The 19,365-nt window shown below is 49.8% G+C and overlaps 1 long non-coding RNA gene across 1 annotated transcript; it reads left to right on the top strand.

Annotated features, from left to right (window-relative positions):
* The first annotated feature begins 15,935 nt into the window (after window positions 1–15,935).
* LOC111724187 lies at window positions 15,936–16,702 on the top strand. The gene is made up of 2 exons (XR_002772529.1): window positions 15,936–15,999; window positions 16,187–16,702. It is a non-coding gene; the product is annotated as an uncharacterized LOC111724187 (long non-coding RNA).
* The last annotated feature ends 2,663 nt before the right edge of the window (window positions 16,703–19,365 follow it).

Here is a 19,365-nt window from a genome sequence, read left to right as displayed (position 1 = left end):
TAGGAAATGGGCAAGCCTTTCCACACGCTTATTCAACTGGTTATTAAGTACTTACTGTGTGCCAGCGCTTTCTGGGTTACAGCAAAGAACCCTCTGCCTGGGGGAGTTGTACACCCCAACTCCGTGTTTGGAGGGGAAGCAGCCCCCACACAGAGCAGCTTCTGGGCCCCTGGCTCTGAGAGCAGCCGCTAGGCCTTATCTCAACCCATTCCCTGCTTCTAGCTGGCCCTGGTGCTGTCCAACCCAGCAGGGCTGTGGGCGATGTCCTTGCCAACTCTCAGGCTGACCCCCCTCCCTTCCTGTCTGTCTATCCATCTATCCAAAATATTTCTGCTATTTTCATGGTTTATTTCCCACCAACCATTTTATAAGACGAATGAGACAATATCCTAGGGTTCCCAGCAGCTCAGGGCACAGACAGGATGTGCCTGACGCTGGGGCATGTCCATATTTCTCAGGCCAATGGGAAACTCCTCACAGGGCTGGGCTTCCAAATCAGCTTCCGTTGGTTGTCAATTCTCTGGAATGATAATGGGTGTTATGTTTGTGTGCTGGGTAGAGGGTGAGAGTACTTATTAAGTCTTTATGTTATAACCCTAATTATAAACTGCCAGCCAGGCAGTTTATGTTCTGTGCACGTGACTGTTAGCCTGGCCCTGACCCTTGACTCTGCTACAACACCAGGGAGCCCAGTGATTGGAGCCCATCCCGTCCCACCCAGCGCAGCACCTGCTCGGAGCTCTGCTTGGGATTCTGGGCACTGGCTGTGCCTCCATTCAAGCAGCATCTAGCTGTAGAAAGACCCTGGTCCTTGGAGGTCTCTGGGCTGGGTTTCACTCGCAGCCCCTCATCTTCACTTGACCTTTGCAGGGCTCCTGTGAGAGCTAAATATCCCAGCACACGCTCAATATCTGGCTCTGGGTAAATCTTCAATAAATGTCTCTCTTTTCCCTCAGAGAAGCACACAGCCATGCCACTTATTTCCTGGATTGTCCTCTTTCCTCTCACCACTTTTTTCACTGTCAAAATCAAACTCACACATGAGGGACAAGTTTAAGATAAGCCCTGTTACCAAGGCTGTCCCTCAAAACGAAACAAAATCTTCTCTTAAGCAAACTGTCCTGCCGAAGACCAATATGTGGGATGAGTCGGAGGGACCAGCTGTGGTTAAGCTTGGGCAGGCTGGGGCAAGCTGTCTCTCCCCATCCTAACAAACTCCATACCAGTACCCCAAAGTCTGTCACTGGGACCTTGAGGTTCCTCAGAGTATTTTTTTTTTTTTTTGCAGTTTTTGGCCGGGGCTGGGTTTGAACCCACCACCTCCAGCATATGGGGCCAGCGCCCCACTCCTTTGAGCCACAGATGCCACCCCATCTTCAGAGCATGTTGAGAACAGAGACTGCATTTTGCAGAGTAGGGACTCAGAAGTGCTTTGGGAATTAACTGAATTAAAGTGAGTGGAGTGGGGAGGCAGACATCCCCCTCCCCACAACCAGATGAGCCTTTCCCCTGATCTCAACCTCATCCCTCAAACTGGAGAGCTGCCACCTCACTGGCCACCCATCAGGGACACCTAGGCTCTCTCAGCAGCCCACAGGCCCAGCCTTGAAGCCCCTGATACAGTTAGGCAAGTGGAGCCAGAAGAGACCAGAGGGGCTTCCTGGAGAACCAGGCAAGGACTGGTCTCGGTGTCTTCATCACCTCCAAGGTGAGACAAAAAGGGACACCTTTTCATTGGCAGGGTGTTTATGGAGCCAGGTAAGATAACAGTCATGCTGAGCCCCTACTCTGTGCCAGCCAGAGCTTGGCGTATTAATTAGGGTTCTTCAGAGAAGCAGAACAAACAGGATTCTCCTACCCACCACCCCTGTTAGTGTAAGGATTTGGCTCATGTGGTTGTGGAGCCTGAAAAGTCCCATAATCTGTTGTCAGTGATCTGGGGACCCAGTGAAGATGATGGTGCAGAATCCAGTTCGAGACTGAAGACTGAGAACCAGAAGCTTGAGACAGAAGATCCCCGTTCCAGCTCAAGCTGTCACAGGAAGTGAGCAAATTCTCCTTCCCTTTTTGTTCTACTCAGGCCCTCGACAGATTGGACAATGCCCACCCGGGAGGGCCACCTGCTTACTTGGTCCTCTAGTTCAAATGCTAATCTCTTCCTGAAACACCTTCACAGACACATCCAGAAATAATGTTTAACAGCTATAGGGCATCCTATGGCCCAGTCAAGTTGACACCTAAAATTAACCATCACACTTGGTATGAACTAATTCACAACAAATTGTGACTAGGTACTATTGCTAGCCCTTGTTTCAGGTAAGGAAACTAAGGCACAAGTGAAAAAATTTGTTCAAGATCACATGGCTAGTGAATGGCAGAGTCAGGATATAAATCCCAGCAATCTAGCTGCAAGGCTGCTGAAAGACATAACCATATCCATATCCTCCTGCATATGGTTTTAATTCCATGCAGAATTAAACTGTATTAGGCTGTTTGGTGTGTTTATTCACCAAGACCCACTCCTCTACTCCCTTAGAGAAGAACTGGGCCACTGAGCACAGAGCTATCTGCTCACTGGCCTCTGTGAGTGCTGCAGAGCACGAGTGAGGCTGGAGGGTGTGTGCTGATGGGCCAGTGGCTGGGACAGAGGAAGTTGAGGTGGGGTGGCCCTCTCAGAAGCCCACCATTCTGGGTGGCAGGGGTGAGACAGTGCAAAGATGAGAGACAGGCTTAACCGGGCAGTGAAGGCCTCACATTAGTCTATGTCAGGGTCAGAATTTGAGCCTAGGTTGCTTGACCCAAATCCCCAGGGGGCAGGACAGGAGGGATGGATGGGCTCCTGTGATGTTTAGGGGACAGACTTTATAAGGTCAGGGATGGGTACATGGAGAGGAAAGGTTTAGGGAGACTTGCAGGCTTGGGTGAGTGGGCAGGTGGTGCCCCCTCAGCATGATGGTGACCGTCAGATGAGACACGGACACAAGCAGGCCTGTGCAGTGATGACAATGACTTCACACAGGCAGAACATGTACATACATACAGTTGCTACAGGGTGTCCCAAAATTTACCCCTAAAGTCGCCATACATAGGTGAAATGGAAAATTGTAGCTAAATGTACCTTTATTTATAAAATATTCTTTATAAAATTTTACAAAGTATTGTCTTTGTAATTTTACAAAGTATTGTCTAAGTATTGTCTTCCCACCTTTTTCCAGGGGCTTTCCTGAAGCAAATACTCAGCTACTATTGCCCATGGGAAGAGGGCAAGGTCAGCTTGGGGAAGGAGGTGGGAGAACAGGCCCTTGGAGGACTGAGCACCTTGCACAAGTACAGCTGTTTTGACATCCCCCTGCCATGCCAAGGAGGTGCATTGGGAGTGAGCTTGCTGTCTCCAGAGGCAATTAAGCAGGAGCAAGACCACCACATGGTGGGAAGATTCAAACACCAGTGTGTGGATTGGGGGAGGTCAGCAGAGGCCAACTTTAACCTTCAAGGTTCAGAGCCAAAGATCCTGGGATGTTGTGGGTTGCCAAGAATTAGGAGACTCCCAGGAGCACCCACAGGGAGGGGTGTCCATTCAAGAGCCTGTCCTCCCTTTCCTCCCTCTCATCTCCAGTTTGTTATAAGGGCTCACCTCTGGCCTACCGGCCACTCAGACTGACAAGTCCTTGTCTCATCCAACATGTCTCCATCACTGGGCACTTCATTGCCAGGTAGAGAAGCCAGATTCTCAGACTATTTGGACGGTTAAGACCTCAGAGTTCAGTCAACCACATTAGCTTTTCAGAGGAGGACACTGGACCCTCCCCATCCAGGAGAAGAGAAACCTAATCCATAGTCTATGCCAGGGGTCCTCAAAGTACAGCCCGCAGGCCACATGAGGCCCTCTGAGGACATTTATCCAGCCTGCCAGGTGTTTTTGCCGCCACTGCCTGTCCTGCTTAGCAGCCGACTCGTCCCAGGCCTGCAGTCTGGCCCTCCAACGGTCTGAGGGACAGTGAACTAGCCCCCTATTTTAAAAGTTTGAGGAGCCCTGGTCTATGCAGCAACCAGCCAGGTAGGCCAGACCCAACCTGTGTAGCAATGGCCCTGAAATAGTCAGGGCTTGGTCAGTCCAGACAGCCTCCCTATTGTTCACTCTTTCTTCCAACTCAGTACCTACCAGAGAAAGCCAAATATGCTCCCAAACCTAGGACATAAGATTTCCCACTTCTACTTGGCCACCTCCAGCTTCTCAAGGCCAACAGCCTCCCACAGGGGCACCCCGGAAGTCTCCCCCTTCTCACTGTGAAGTTTCCTCTCATCCCGTCTGGCTTCAAGACTCTGCCAAATGCAAGTGATGCAGCCAACCCCCTCACTGTAGCAAGCTAGGAATGGATGACCTCTGTTGGATCTCATTTGGGGGGGGGGTCTTCATTTATTTCTGCAACACAGGAACAGGGAGCTGCTCAAGGCTACACTGCAGGTTGGGGGTAGAAGCCAGCGCATTTATTATTGCCTCTTTAAAGCTTACTCCCCTGGCTCCCTCCACCATTCCAGGTGGTATTGACCACTCCTCCCTCGTGCGTCCTCAGATTCCTACCACTTCTATCGCAGCACCATCTACACATGTGGTGGCTTTAAAATATGTCCAAAATTCTCTGACACTCATCCCTTTAAGAAGACTAATTCCTCTCCCCCCACTGTGCTCTGGATTTAGTGACTTTTCTAATGAATAGGCTGAAGCAAAAGTGACAGTGTGACTTCAGAGATGAGGCCAGAAGAGGCTTGGTAGCTTCTTCCTTGCTCTCTCTTGGAGCAGTCACTCTGGGGGAAGCCGGCTGCCATGTTGTAAGGATACTCAGGCAGCGCTGAAGAGAGGCCCACGTGATGAGGAATTGAGAGGATTTAGGCGACCTGCCAGTGAGGTGTCCTGTCAACAGCCATGGGAGTCAGCCATCCTGGGAGCGGATCCTCTAGCCTCAATCAGCATCTTAACTGCATCCTCAAGACAGCCAGAATCACTTTCCTTGACTGCTTCCAGACTCCTGACCCACAGATACCATCTGAGGTAACAGATGCTTGTTGTTTCAAGCTGCTAGACAATATGTAGTAAGAGGTAATCAATGGAACACATTTCTGTTGGTTTACGTGTCTTAGACCAGTCATTTTTAACCGTGTGCCATGAGAAGATCCTAGTTGTACCACAAAAAATTTTAAAGACCATTAATTAAATTATTTTCAAAAAAAAGTTCAAGGCATAGTAAGTATATTCTTTTTTTTTTTTTACTCCTTTTAATCAACATAATTTAAGTGTGCCATGAAAGTTTAATTATAGGTCAAGTGTGCTGTGAGATGAAAAAAAAAAAAAAGGTTGAAAAACATTGCCTTAGATCCATAATATCCGTTTAGGAGCTCTTGATCAGCAATACTTGATGGGCAGATAGATGGATAGGGAGATGGGTGGATGGATGGATGGATGGATGGGCACTTGAGGACTGTTAAGGTGTTCAAAGGCAGCAAACTTGGTGTGGGTAGTTGCAAGGTTAACAAATAAACATCTGCTGATGTTTCTGTTCAACATGTTTTCAAACAATGCTGCCCTTCCTCATATTCCTTGAGGGGCAGTTGGCCCAGAGAACGTTGTTTTATGGCTAATTGAATGGTGCCCATAAAGCTATGCTTTTCGTCTGTGAGGTTACTCTAGGCCTGAAGGTCCTGTCAACTGCCTTATTCCTGTCTTGTCTGCCAGCCAGAACTTTACAGCCTCCTGTGAATCTCTTTTCTCTTGAACCATAGCCAGAAAGGAAAAGGCCCTCAGCAACCATGAGAAACACTATGGGGTAGGAAAGCTCGTCTAGAGGCACAAACCTGGCTTAAGTTTTGCTCCTCACCAGCTGGGTGGCCAAGGGTTAGGTCACTGACCCTCAGCCTGTTTCCTCTGTCGAGTGACACCTGCCTGTCATGTCCTTGGAGGAGGCTAAGGTAACACATTCAGACTTGGTCCAGACTTCCGTTTGTGAGAACTGTTCATCTCCTCCACTCTTTTATTAATCAGATGAGGAAACTGAGGCTGAGAGGTCAAGTGGCTTGCCCATCTGTATCACTAACTGATGAGTTAGTGGTACAGTGAGGACAAGAATCCTACTGTAAGCTGAGTACTCTTCCTTGCTCTCCTGAACCCGCCCCTCACAACACACATCCCTCTCTAAGTGCTCAGCCTTGGCCTCAAATGGCCACAAGAGGGAGCCCTTGGAATTGCTCAGGGCCTCGGTTCTTCTGTTCAAAGGAGCCTTTCCCTCTGTCTGTGCCAAGGCTGCCCAGGCCTGTGGCCGTGCCCTGCCCCCACCTGCGCATTCCAGGTATTCCAGATCCCAGCCCATTTGCATTTCTACCTTCACCTTCCATTCCCAGCCCCAATCCCAGAATTGTCTATTCGTCTTTTCCTGAGCACAGTTGGGATCCTTGGATACCCCATGTTGTCTTTGCCAAGCAAGGGGCCCACATTCCCAGCTCTCTCGCTTACTTTGGCTCCAGGATTACAATGACATTGTTCAGTTATCTCTCAGCATCCACTCATGTTCCTGTTCATCTGTTCCACAAACATCTGCTCAGCACCTGCTGGGTGGGATGGCCAGGCCCAGGCAGATGGAGGAGTCAAGAGAGGGAGCTAAGGAGCTCACAGACATAACCCCCGTCCTCTGGGAGTCCATACTCAGTGTGTGGTGGTCTGGGGGAGAGAGGATGTCTTTACAACACATAGTGACAGGCTTGGCTCTGTGTGTTGGATGGGGAGGCCTAAAATATGCAAAGCATTTGGATGGGCAGATAAGGCCAACAGTCTCCCAAGAAGCCAGGAGGGAAGGCCTCTGGGGCAGCGGTGCTACCTGGGGGAGCCACCAGCTCTCTGGACAGTTTCTTCATCTGTAAATGCAACAAATAATACCTTCTCTGCCTCCCTCACAGAAGGAAAGAATGTATAAGTGAACAGAAATGGAAGCAGATTGGAAACTAAAACACCTGCAGATATGGGGGGGGCGGGGTATTAGCAGCAGTGTTTACATCTTTCCCACGGCGCCAGCTGGCCTCAGGCTGTGCCCAATGAGCCTTCAGTTTGCCTTCTCCAGCACCCACCTTCCTGTCCTGACCTTGCAGATGCATTTTCAATACCATTTATGTTCCTGGGTCAGTAGTGAGAGTCCCTGTGGGGCTTTCCCAACTCCACACGGTGACTGACCCCACCAGGGCCTGCCTCTTCCCTAGTGTGACTTTTACCTGAGTCGTTTTTAAGTTCTTTGTATACGGCCCCTTAGAACAAAACCGTGAAGAAGGCAAGCCAGCAAACCCTGGGGCCATCCCTGGGCTCTTAGAAGATTAAAGTCTATGAAAACGACCTGTGGAATCTGCCCCACACCCTGGGTGTCAAGCCTGGAAGCCTTTGAATTGGGTGACTAAGGTACTGTGTGAAAGTTGGGAGGGCCTCTTTACCCTTCCTCCAGGTCTTTTCATTAATTAATTAATTAATTTATTTATTTTTGAGACAGAATCTCACTATGTTGCCCTCGGTAGAGTGCTGTGGTGTCACAACTCACAGCAACCTCAAACTCTTGGACTTAAGTGATTCTCTTGCCTCAGCCTCCCAAGTAGCAAGGACTACAGGCGCACACCACAATGTCTGGCTATTTTTTTGTTGCTGTTGTAGTTGTCATTGTTGTTTTAGCAGGCCCAGGCTGGGTTTGAACCCCTCAGCCCCCATGGATGTGGGCAGTGCCCTAACCACTGAGCTATGGGCACCAAGCCCTCCAGTTCTTTTTTTTTTTTTTTTGTAGTTTTTGGCCAGCGCTGGGCTCAAACCTGCCACCCTCAGCGTATGGGGCCAGTGCCCTATTCCTTGAGCCACAGGCGCCGCCCTCCCTCTGGTTCTTTTTAGACAACACCAATGACTAGTTATTTCCAAGTTTTATTCTCCAAATACAATCCTTCGGGTCTAGGGTGGGGGCATGGGTAGAATAAGAAGTGAGCCCTCTAGATGCTCTAGCTGGCCCTCCTCTGTGGGCCCAGTGGGCCACTCCTAAGATACCAGAAGGCACATTTACATTCCAAAGCCTGTGACTCTTGGAGGACCCAAGACTTTGTTTCAAATGTTCTAGGCCTTCCTCTGCATAGCCAAGTCTATAATTCTCTGGTTCTCCCTCTGCAAGGGAGAGCTCCCTCAGCGAGGAGGACTAAGATGTTCCCTACAAACTGCCTGGGATTTCATCCAGAAATGTGGCCAACAGCAATTCAACCTCTCTGAGGACTTTGGTTGGCCTGGGAGCCCCTCTGCTGCTGGGGGATCTCTGAGGGACCTAGGCTCTGAGTCTAGGACCAAGGGTTTTCGGGAGGGACCTTCCCTCCTTGGCCAAGGAAAAGGAAGGAAGGAACTGGGGTGACCAGTTGCTACTCCAAGAGGCGTGTACCCTTTCCAAACCTCTTTTCTCTGACGGCTACCCTAAGCACCCATTTTAACCAGCATTCAGCTAAATCTGAAGGTTGAGATGATCAGATAGGCCAACAAATCTTTTAAAGTCGAATAACACCCAATGCTACTGAGCATGTGGAGAAATAGATATCCTTATACATTGATGATATGAATTTAAATTGGTATCCACTTTGGGAAGGATATTTTGGTAGTACCTATTGAAATGTGAAGCAGATATGCCCTTAAACTAGGGAATTCCACTTCTGAGAGTCAATTCTACAGAAATATATGTGATGGGCACAAAGGGTAGTGCATGAGGATGTTTGAAGAAATGTTTGCAACTGCAAAAAATAAAATTAAATTAAAATCATGAAACAGAAAACTAAGCACATACCATATAGCTCAGCTTTCTTGAGGTGTAATTGATGAGCCTGGGCTGTAGACCATGTGATAGTCCTGGGGTTGACGCTCCACAGCCACTAAAAAGAATGACGTGACCCTCCGGGCGCTGACTTAGAAGAACTTCAAGATGGACTGATTGTTTCATGGAAAACGTAAAGGACAGAATTACGTGTATAGTGTGACCCCATTTATGTTAAAAACAAAAAAGAAAGAAAAAGTAAAATAAAGTAAAAGAGGATATTGGGCAAGTTCTGGGAGGAATTCATCCTAAACTGAGAACAGTAGTGATTTATGAAAAGCTGCAGGATGCAGAACAGTGGAGAGGGGTTTTATTTTACAGCTTATAAACTTTTATAATGTTCAATTTTTTTCTCAATGGGAATATGTTTATGTACATTACTGTGTCCCTCTAAAAAAATATACGTACACACACACACACATATGGTTTTGCTCCAGGCTAACCACTTTAAAAGGTCCTGCTCAGACCTCTGAAGTAAATTGACACTAAAATTGTTCATTCACAAACATTCTCCACATGAGCCCCTGCCCTGTGCTGCTCTGCGTTGGGTGCTGAGTACATGAGGACCATCATCCTGGCCCCTGGGGAGTGCAACAGCAGGAAGTGGGGGGTGGACAGATAGACTGTGCGGTGCGGCAGAAGCCGTGGCAGGTGTTTTCATGGAGACAGAAAAGGCAGGAAGAGGGGAGGCCAGTTCCCCTGGGCAAAGTCAGGGCAGGCTTCCTGGAGGAAGTGGCGCTTAGTTGAGTCTTAGGGATGATTGGGGTGTAGCAGATGCGCGGGGAGGAGGTAGATCTATGGATGGATGTTCTGGGAGGGGAGATGGGAACCTTTAGTGCCTTTGGGGGATAGCATGGGCGAAGAGGCAGGAAGGAGGGCAGAGGTGGGGCTCACCTCCTGGACTGAGTGGGCTTTTCAGCTCCCGACTTGGAATTGTCATTGTGAGGTGCCAGCCACCAGCAGAGGGCACTTCAGCCTCTTCAAATTGCAGAACCTGGACCCCACTGGAGGAGTCAAAGGGCTTCAACTTATCTCTGACGGGGATGTGGGATCCTCTCAGCTGGGTGCAGAAGGCAGGGGGAGGACACGGCTCAGGGAGGCAAATGAGACCCTGATACAGACCATCTTGATGCAGCGCAAGGAGGAAGGGGTGTGAGAGGGCCTCACCGAGGATCCCTGAGCCACTGCCGGCCCTCATGGAGCATCTTAAAGCCCCCGACTTCCGCAGCAAGGCCAAGGACTATAGACTATCCACATACGTGTAGTTTTGGTTGCAGCTGGGAGACCAGTGGGAGCTGCTGCAGAGCCCTGTGTTTACAGCAGGGTGGGGCAATGTTAGAGGAGGAGCCAGGGCTCCTCCATTTTGGAGCTGAGCTGTCAGATTCTTGAGCAAATCCAGGCTTGGGCCAGGGCCAGGTGGGGTTGGGCTGCTGACTGGGGTCAGGGGAGCCAGGCACGTGGAGAGAAGAAAGAAGGTGCTCCTATCCTCACCAGCCTCAACTCCTTCCACCACGCTCATTCCCAGTCCTTGTGCCAATTCTCTGAAGTTGTCCGTGAAGCAGGGACAGACCTGTATGGCCAGAGAGTCCTTCCTAGGTCCCTGGAGTCTCCACATCATCCTTCATGTTTCCACTTTTGTAGATGTCACGTCCTCCACCTACAGCTACACCCCTACTTCTTTTCTGGCAAACTCCTACTGATCCTTCAAGACCCAGTCCAAGTATTGCCCCCTCCAGAAAACCTTCTAGACCACTCATCCCCCAGTCCAGGATTGGTTAATCTCTGGACCTCTCACACCTCCCTGAGCAGCCCCTCCTGGGTTTTTTGTTCCCCCTCTTTCTCTTCCTACATTGGCCCTAAGTTCTCATCCCTGCCCTTATGCCATCTCAGGCCCCCTTGAGAAGCAAGTTAAGCACGCACATGTAAAGTTGACTCCCTTGGGACTATAGTGTGTAAATATTTTAGACAGTGCAGGGGGCTGACACTGCCCAAAAGGAACTTGATGATCAGAGATCAGAGAGCACCCAGATTCCTTCAGCTCAAGACAGGGAGGCTTTGCCTAATAAATGCTCATGTTTAGACTCAGGTGTCTGAGCACTAACCCAAGTCTGAGCATCAGCACCACAATACTAGCCAAAGATTGTCTTTTCCTGACTACATGTTTCTTAAAGTCTTCCTGAGCCTCTGCTGGGGGCCTGGTCCAGGGCCACCCAGCCAGTGGAGCAGAGCCCTTCCTCCTGGTGCTCTGCGAGGATGAGCTTGGCTCAGAACTTAGAGGTCAGCTGAGTGTGGCCACATAAGCACTTGTGCAATGAGTCTGGCCCTCAGCACTCATTAGGTGTTAGAGTGTAGTTTATTAACAGCAGCTCAAACTTGCTGAGCACCTGCTGTATACCCTGGCATTTAACATGGTGAAGGTAGAGGGTGGGCAGCCTGAGTGTCAGCTAGTCACTCCGGATGTCAGATGGGTTCAGTCCCACCTGACAGCCAGATGAAGTGGGCCTGGGGGAGTCGCTTCTACTGAGGCAACCCTGCAGGAGAAGCCAGAGGCCTGGGGACTTGCCCATTTAAAGAACTCAATCTCCAGGAGAAGGGGTGGTTTAGGCTTTTCACTCTTACTTGCCTTCTTCTAGTTCAGCCTGTGTAGGATTCCAAGTTCAAGGGTAGCAAGGGTATGGGTCCCCATGGAAGATACCACACTAGTGTCTGAGACACATTAGGAGAGAATCTGGGGTTGGTGCAGGGCAGGGCACGGGATGGTAGGCTTTGAGAGACAGAGACAGCAGTGGTTCTGGAGGGGAAAGGCCCACTGGAGATGGAAGGAAACGCCTGGCTTGGCACCCATCGCTCAGTGAGTAGGGCGCTAGCCACATATATCAAAGCTGGCGTGTTCGAGCCCGGCCTAGGCCTGCTAAACAACAATGACAAGTGCAACCAAAAAATAGCTGGACGTTGTGGCGGGCACCAGTAGTCCCAGCTACTCGGGAGGCTGAGGCAAGAGAATCACTTAAGCCCAGGAGTTTGAGGTTGCTGTGAGCTGTGATGCCACTCTACCGAGGGTGACATAATAAGACTCTGTCTCAAAAAGAATAAAAGAAGGAAATGCCTGGGTGGAGGCTAAGGCAGGCAGGAAGGCTGTGCCCCACCCTCCTTACAAATCCTGTTTCCTGCAACCAGCCTGGCCCAGACATTTGGCCTTTTCCTGTGGCCCTGTTGTGGTCTGTCAGGAACCCAGCACTTGCCTGCCAGGCTGCACCCCTCAGACCCAGCTTTCTTCCAGGAGCTGGCCCCCCCATTTTCAGAAGGTTGCCCATGGGCCCCAGAGGCTGTCCAGGCATGGGCTGGAATGGGTACAGGTGGCTCAGCCATGCACCCCCCAGGAGATGCAGGAAATGGAGAGCACATAAGCCGCTGCCTCCCCAGACAGGGCCTGCAGACCTCTCTTTACAAAAGCTCCAAAGGAGATGCCGCCCAGAGGACGCACCCAGGAACAGGCCTAGACATAAAGGCAAAGGCAGCCCATCCACTGACCACCCTCAGCATCACTGAGCCTCCTGAGCGGAGGCCACAAGAGAGCAGCAACATATCCCAGAGGCCCCGCTGGGGCTGCAGGGCACGTCCATCATGTGTTATGAGTCACTGCAATGATTTTCAGCATCTTTATCAATGACTTAGTGAGAAGTCCTGGCCTCTCTGACCCTGGCATCAAGGATACGACTGACAAGAAGGAGGCCCAAGAAGTGGGCAGCACTGGTCAGCTTCTGGGAGGGTCATTCGTGGCTTCTGGGTTGTAGACAGTGAGTCTCAGATTCCAGAACTTGGCCCTCCCTCTGCCACTGGGGCCCCCATTGCCTCCATGGATGGGGAGAATTACAGTATCATTTTCCCTAGCTCCATTCCCCTACAGATGCATAAGAACAGAGAGTGTCATCCCTTCCCCAACCCCAGCCTCTAAGTCTCCTCATAGAAGCAGCCACTGTTTTCAGTTCCTGGTGGCTCCTGCCAGAGATGGTCTGAGCAGCTCCCAGCTATAGTGCAGACATTCTCTGACTCCGTCCACCTTGTGCACCATGGCTCTGTGCTGGCTTTTCCCACTTAATTTATTTTAGTGATGAGTCCACATCAGTCTGAAAATGAGCTCCCCATTTTTATCAGCTGAGTAAAGACAGGCTTTTAACTGGTATCCCCAGCTCTCATCTCGCAGCCTGAAGCTACAGCCATGTTTCCAGAGCAGCTGCTCTAAGCCACAGCCTTTAAACGCCCCCTTGGATTTCTATTGGTTAAGGAATTGTGGCACCAGTTCATTGAACTGCTAGTACTTAAAACACCAAAGCTTGTGAATGATTTATTCTTTTTCTGAATGAATGACAGAGATTTAAAGTTATTGCTCTCTTAATACCCAGCTAGGTGAGAAATCTTTATGGGTGCATGTAATAGAATCAGTCTCAAACCATCTTACATAACAGGGAAACTTTATTTGCTCTTATAAGCTGAAAATGTAGGGTCAGCTGCAGGTATGGCTGGCTCCAGGGTTCAAGCAGTGTCATGAAGACCAATTTGCTCTCTCTTTCAACATGCCTTTTCTCTGTAGGTTTAAGTCCCAGGATTCACTGGTAACATGATGGGGCACCAGCTCTGTTCCTGCCTCATCTCAGCCTTTTAGGTCTCAGAGGTAAAAATTCTAAGTGAAAATCTCGCTGTGTCTCTGTATTCATTAGGTAAAGCTAAGCTGCAATAACAAATAGACTCCAAAATTATCTCATAAGAGCTCAAATTATAAAGTTGCATTCCATTCTCATATACTATCCACAGTGGATGCTCCTGGTCATTTCTCCATGTTGTGGTTTAAAGATTCTGTCTCCTTCCTTCTTGTGGTTCCACTACCAGCTAAGGGCAGAACCCAGCTGGGGGCAGAACTCTGCAAACATTTTCTGTAGAGGTCAAAATAGTAAATATTTTCAGCTTTGAGGGTCTCTTGTCACATCGTCTTCTCTTTCTTTAATTTCCTTCCTTCCTTCCTTCTTCCCTTCCTTCTTCCCTCCTTCCTTCCTTCCTCCCTCCCTCCCTCCCTCCTTCCTTCTTACATCCTCCCTCCCTCCCCTCTCCTTCTCTTCCTTCTTTCCTTTCCATTTAAAAAATATAAGAACCCACCTGCCCAAGTTTATTTCTCCCTACCCTAGGGCCCTGTTGTCATTTGCAATCAGAGGTGGAAAGAAAGAGAGGCACAAGCAGATGATTCATCCACTTTGTTTTGGTCTCAGCCCCGCAATGGCATAAGCCACCTCAGCTCCCACTCCACTAAGCTGCCCTCTCATACGGCATGCTGAGCTTGGCCGCCTGCCCAGGAAGCAGAGGAGACAGAGTTCAGTGAGCAGCCCTCGCAGCCTCACTGGACCCTGTCAGGTCACAAGACCATGTAACAAATCAAGGGGTGTATCTGTTAGTTTTTGCTGCATAACAGCTGAATTTCGTTCCTAGGCCTCCCATAACAACATAGGACAAACCGGTGGCTTAAAACAATAAAAGTTTATTCTCTCACAGCTTTGGAGGCCAGAGTCTAAAATCCAGGTATTGGCAGAGCCATGGTCCCTCTGAAGGAACTAGGGGTTTAGGGGTTCCTCTCTGGAGCTTCTGGGGGTCACCAGAAATTCCTTGGATTGTAGCAGCATCGCACCAGTCTCTGCCTCTGTCTTCACGTGGCCTTGTCCCATGTGTCTTCTCCCGGTCTCTGTATCCAACTGTCCCTCTCCTTTCTCTTATAAAGATTTTAGGGCCTACCCTAATATAGATTGATCTCAGCTTAAGTTGATTATATCTGCAAAGACCCTATTTCCAGATAAGGCCCTAATCACAGGTACTGGGAATCAGGACTTCCACATAGCTTTGGGGAGACACAATTCAACTCACTACCCAAGTCTTCTCACTCTCGTGTGCCTTCCCTTTCCATTGGCCCACATTATGTGTGCCAAGCTGGCAGCACACCCTTGCTAGAGATCCCTGACTCTGCCACAGGGAGCCACTGTGGTCCCAGTGGGGAAGCCCACTGCTTCTCCCTGATCCTAAGGAGTGAACACCCTGTCTCTGGAGGTGTGTAAGCAAAACTGAGTTTGACCGTGGCTCAATTCACATTCATTAGCAAACATTTATTGAATTCCACTGGGCTAGGTGCCAATAGAAAGGTAATTGCACTTAGGGGAAAAGAGCAAATAAGTAATTGCCTCATAGTATGAAGCAATAGTAGAAGCAGGTAAGAACCAACGGAGCTCCGAGGGGGGGCCTGGGCAGTAGCAGATGGACATGTGGTCAGTAACAAAGGCCCAGGAAAGTGGACAGGCCATGGGGGAAAGAGCAAGAGAGGAGGAAAGCAGGGGGAGGGGAGGAAATCAAAGGGGAGGGGGGGGCGGAGGATGAAGGCAGGAGGGTCCGTGGGAATAGAGTTCAAAATGGGAGGAGGGAGCAAAGCAACCTGAAAACGCTCAGTGCAGCAGGATAGAAACAAAACCACGCCCTGCGTTTTCTACGACTTTGTAAGAGCATGTGAAGGTGCTTAATTGGCCCCAAAGACAGGCCACCAGGCGACAACAGTGGTTTCTTCGGGCTCACTGGAATAAAGGTGGCAGACAAAGCAGACTCTATACCTGAGGGTTCTAATTTTTTATAAGAATATATTTATGCACTATTTGCCTCATTTCTTAAAATACACACATAGCAAAATGACTAGGATCAAACATGGCAAAATACCAACAGCGGCAAATTCCAGGCAGTGGGTATCAGCGGTGGCGATTCTCCCTTTTTACTTTCCTTGTTGTTTGACTTCCTTAAAATGAGCATGTGTCCTTTTCAATAATAAGAGTGATGTTTCCTTTAAAAAATTTCTGGAAGCAGAAATGCCACATATGAATATATATTAATGCCCCCTATTAACAGTAGTTAATTCATAGTCAGGGGACATGAAATGTGGTCATTTTCCATTCTGGACTTTTCTGTGTTTGTCAAATTTGTCAAAATGAAAATGAGGCCAAAGGTCAGACCAGAGTCCCAGGACACCAGCATTCATCTGGGAGAGGACAGAGCCCAGAGTGGCCCCTCACACTTTGCTGTCTTGGGCCCAAAGGTGCTACAGTCCTGTGTGTTTTTGGTAAAGTGAAGGGGAGGGGAGAGGACGGGATGACTGAGGGGGAGAGGGAGAAGAGAGAATCCCCTGGAGAGTGGGGAGGGAAGGAGGAGAGAAGGGAAGGGCTGCCTTCCCAGGGGAGCTGTGGGATCTCCAGGCCTGGGGAGGCGGAGAGAGCCTTGCTGAGCATAAACCATCCCTTCTTTCCAAGGGACAGTGCTGTGTGGCTTTGTCCTGCTCAAGGCTTTCAGGAAGAGGAAGAGAAAATCCATCTGCACCCATGTGTTTATCGCACTCCAGGGAACTCTCTGGAATGGAGAAGGAACCTGAGTGGCATTTGTCTGCAATGGAAAACAGAAGAAGAAAAGCCCTGTCAGCTGGAAAGTGTCCGAGTCCCAGGGAAGGGCCCTCTCTCTGCGGCTGCTGGGCCTGTTATTAATACGAAGGTAATGACATTAGGACGCCTGATTAAGTCATCTGCCCCGGGCCCTGCCACCCTGATCCCGGAGTTACAGCCTCATTTTTCAATTATGCTTTAATTTGAACATCTTTGAAAACGCCTGGCGAGTGAAAGAGTCTAGGAGGAGAAGAGGGCTCATATCGGCCCTCTCACCCTTTTTTTCCTTTCCCCATGAAGTGGATGAAGCACATTTCCAAGTTAGAGAGGTCTGGGATCTCTCCCCAAATCCTGAAGCTGAGACCCAAAAAAAGAATTTGTTTAGCTGCCCTGCAGTGTCATCAGTTGTCCTTATTCATGACACAAAAGATCGTCAGACCTAAGCGGGTCCCTAGAGGTCTAATCCAGCCTCTCCACTAACAGACGGGAACCTGAGGCCCAGGAGAACCCTAACTCGCCTGGAACTAAACCAGACCCGACTCAGAGACACTAGATTTTCTAAACCTGAGTCAAAATGAGCAGACTCCCAAAGTGGGCGTTGGTGCCTCTGTTTAGCTGTCCTGCCACCCCAATATATGGAGTGGTCTTTGCCTCCTGCACACAGATTAGGGGCCGAGGGCACACTGCTTGGGTCTGTTATGGCCTTTTGTGTACCTTCCAGGAGTTCCCATAGACGCCACCAGATGGCCCCGCGCTGCCAACTGTGGCTTCAAGATCCCAGCAGCCAGCTCCATGTCCAGGGGCTGCGAGGTGCTAGGGAGAGCTTGATGAAGGTGGTGCCCCACCTCCCCCAACCATTATAAATATAATCAGTGCACCATAAAAACTCAGGTCTTAAAATCTCAGGGGTGCAGGAGCAGGAACACAGTGGGTCTGGATGTGTCTTTTCAGATGCCACATGTCCTGACTGTACAACCTAGAGCCAGTCCCCTCCTATCCCTGAGCCTCCCCTAACTCGCCTGTGAATAGGTGTGCTGATAGCCACCTGCTTCGCAGAGTTATAACGATCATGGATGTGAAGCCCTGTGGGAATGGTGACCCTAAATTTCTTAGTCAGATCCTGAGTCCCCTGGCAGCTTAATTAGTATACATAGCCCTGGGACATCCCGGAGGGTCAGACACAGAAGGTCTGGAGTGGGCTAATCTGTGGAAAGGCCAGTCCCTCCCTTGCCATCACTATCCCAGGAGGAGAAAGTGACATGAGCCGTTGACCCAGCCCAAAGTGACTGCCAGCCACCACAGCTGCCTCCACCCAGAGGGCAGAGGATATGTCACTATGACAGTCACACACTGGGGCTCCTAGTCTGACTGGAGGTGGACATGCAATCAGTTAAAATACCGCATAACCTATTGTACCCAGGTATGGCACCACTGGCTGCTGCTGTCCACCATGGGGCACATGGGAAGGCAGTGTGTCCGTGATTCACCTGACAAATGAAAGTGGATGTCAGGTTATTCCTATACAAACATCACTCTCATGCATATGACAGGCTTTCTAAAATGTTTTGGCATGCAGTTAGAGCAACCACACCAAGAGCTGGGTCCAGCCCACCAGCAGGTGTCCACCTACAATTGCCTTGGGACAATGGGAGCTTCGGATATTGAGATCCTCCTGGCGGTTTTAGAAATACCTGTCAGAGAAGGGGGGGTTTGAGCAGAGCCTTGCAGGGTAGGAGGTAAAGAGCAAGTCAAGGAGAAAGAGTGTTCTGGGGAACGTGAACAGTGTGCAGGAAGGGACAGAGTCTACAGACACTTGTGACAATGATACACGTTTGGATAAGATTGGATAAGACAAGCAACAGTGGGGAGATTTTGCAGGGCCCGGGACTGGAAGGGCGTCCTGTGACATATGAAGCAGTTTGGATTTGACACAGAAACCCACAAGGCCCTTTGAACGCTTTTCAGCTCTGTAAGGGCAGGAACTGGGGGCAAGGAGGCCAGAGAGTGGCTACTGCTGGCACCCAGGAGAAGCTGGAGGGAGAGAACGGGTAGAGCAAAGGGGGGGACTACGGAGATGGGAAGCAATGCCAGATGCCTGCGACATTCAAGGTTCAAGATCTATGGGGCAGGAGCAGATAGGTCAAGAACTATGTGGAAGCCAGGCTGGCTGGGAATCTGGGGTGCTGGGAAGGGCAGGAGAGGGGACAGGGTGCAAGAGGCAATGACAGCTTGCACTGGGGTGACCAAGCTCCAGGATGGCCCCTTAAGAAGAGGAATCTGAAACAGCAGGGAGGGGAGGGATTGGCAAGAGGAGCAGGTGAAAGGTTAAGATGTTGGTGTTTTGGAAGAATTCCCTTGGCAGTGGTGTGCAGGATGGATGGGGAGGAGAGGGTGACGGGTGGAAATGCAGCCAGGAGTGTGGGATGACAGTGGCCCTGCTGCACGCGAAACCACAGGCAGGTGGAAACTTTCAGGGCCATAGTGGGGCCTTCAGGGGAATTGCTGAAGAGTATTTGGGACCAATTAAATGTGTGATTATGGATAAGTCCCTTCTCTTCACTTAGCCTTAGTTTCCTTTTTTATGTCATAGAAAGAGTCCACATTAGCTGGGCATGGTGGCTCACGCCTGTAATCCTAGCACTCTGGGACGCCGAGACAGGTGGATTGCTTGAGCTAACAAGTTTGAGATCAGCCTGAGCCAGAGTAAGACCCCATCTCTAAAAAATAGCTGGGTGTTGTGGTGGGCACCTGTAGTCCCAGCTACTTAGGAGGCTGAGACAAGAGAATCATTTGAGCCCAAAAGTTTGAGGTAGCTGTGAGCTATGATGCCATGGCACTCTACCCAGGGTGACAAAGTGAGACTCTATCTTTTAAAAAAAGAAGGAAGGAAGGAAAGGAAAGGAAAGACCACATGAGCTGACTTCAAAAAGCTCTTCCAGTGTGGACTTTCTGGAATGGTGTAAGTGGGAGTATCCCCATTCCTTAAGAAAAACATCAGCTTACAAGGACCTGGGCACATGTATATACTGCGCATGGGCCTTTTCTGGACATGC

This window comes from Otolemur garnettii, unplaced genomic scaffold (assembly GCF_000181295.1).
Source record: "Otolemur garnettii isolate 467f Iridium unplaced genomic scaffold, OtoGar3 scaffold00020, whole genome shotgun sequence".
Classification (NCBI taxonomy): domain Eukaryota; kingdom Metazoa; phylum Chordata; class Mammalia; order Primates; family Galagidae; genus Otolemur; species Otolemur garnettii.
This window is presented reverse-complemented; position numbering and strand designations above follow the sequence as displayed.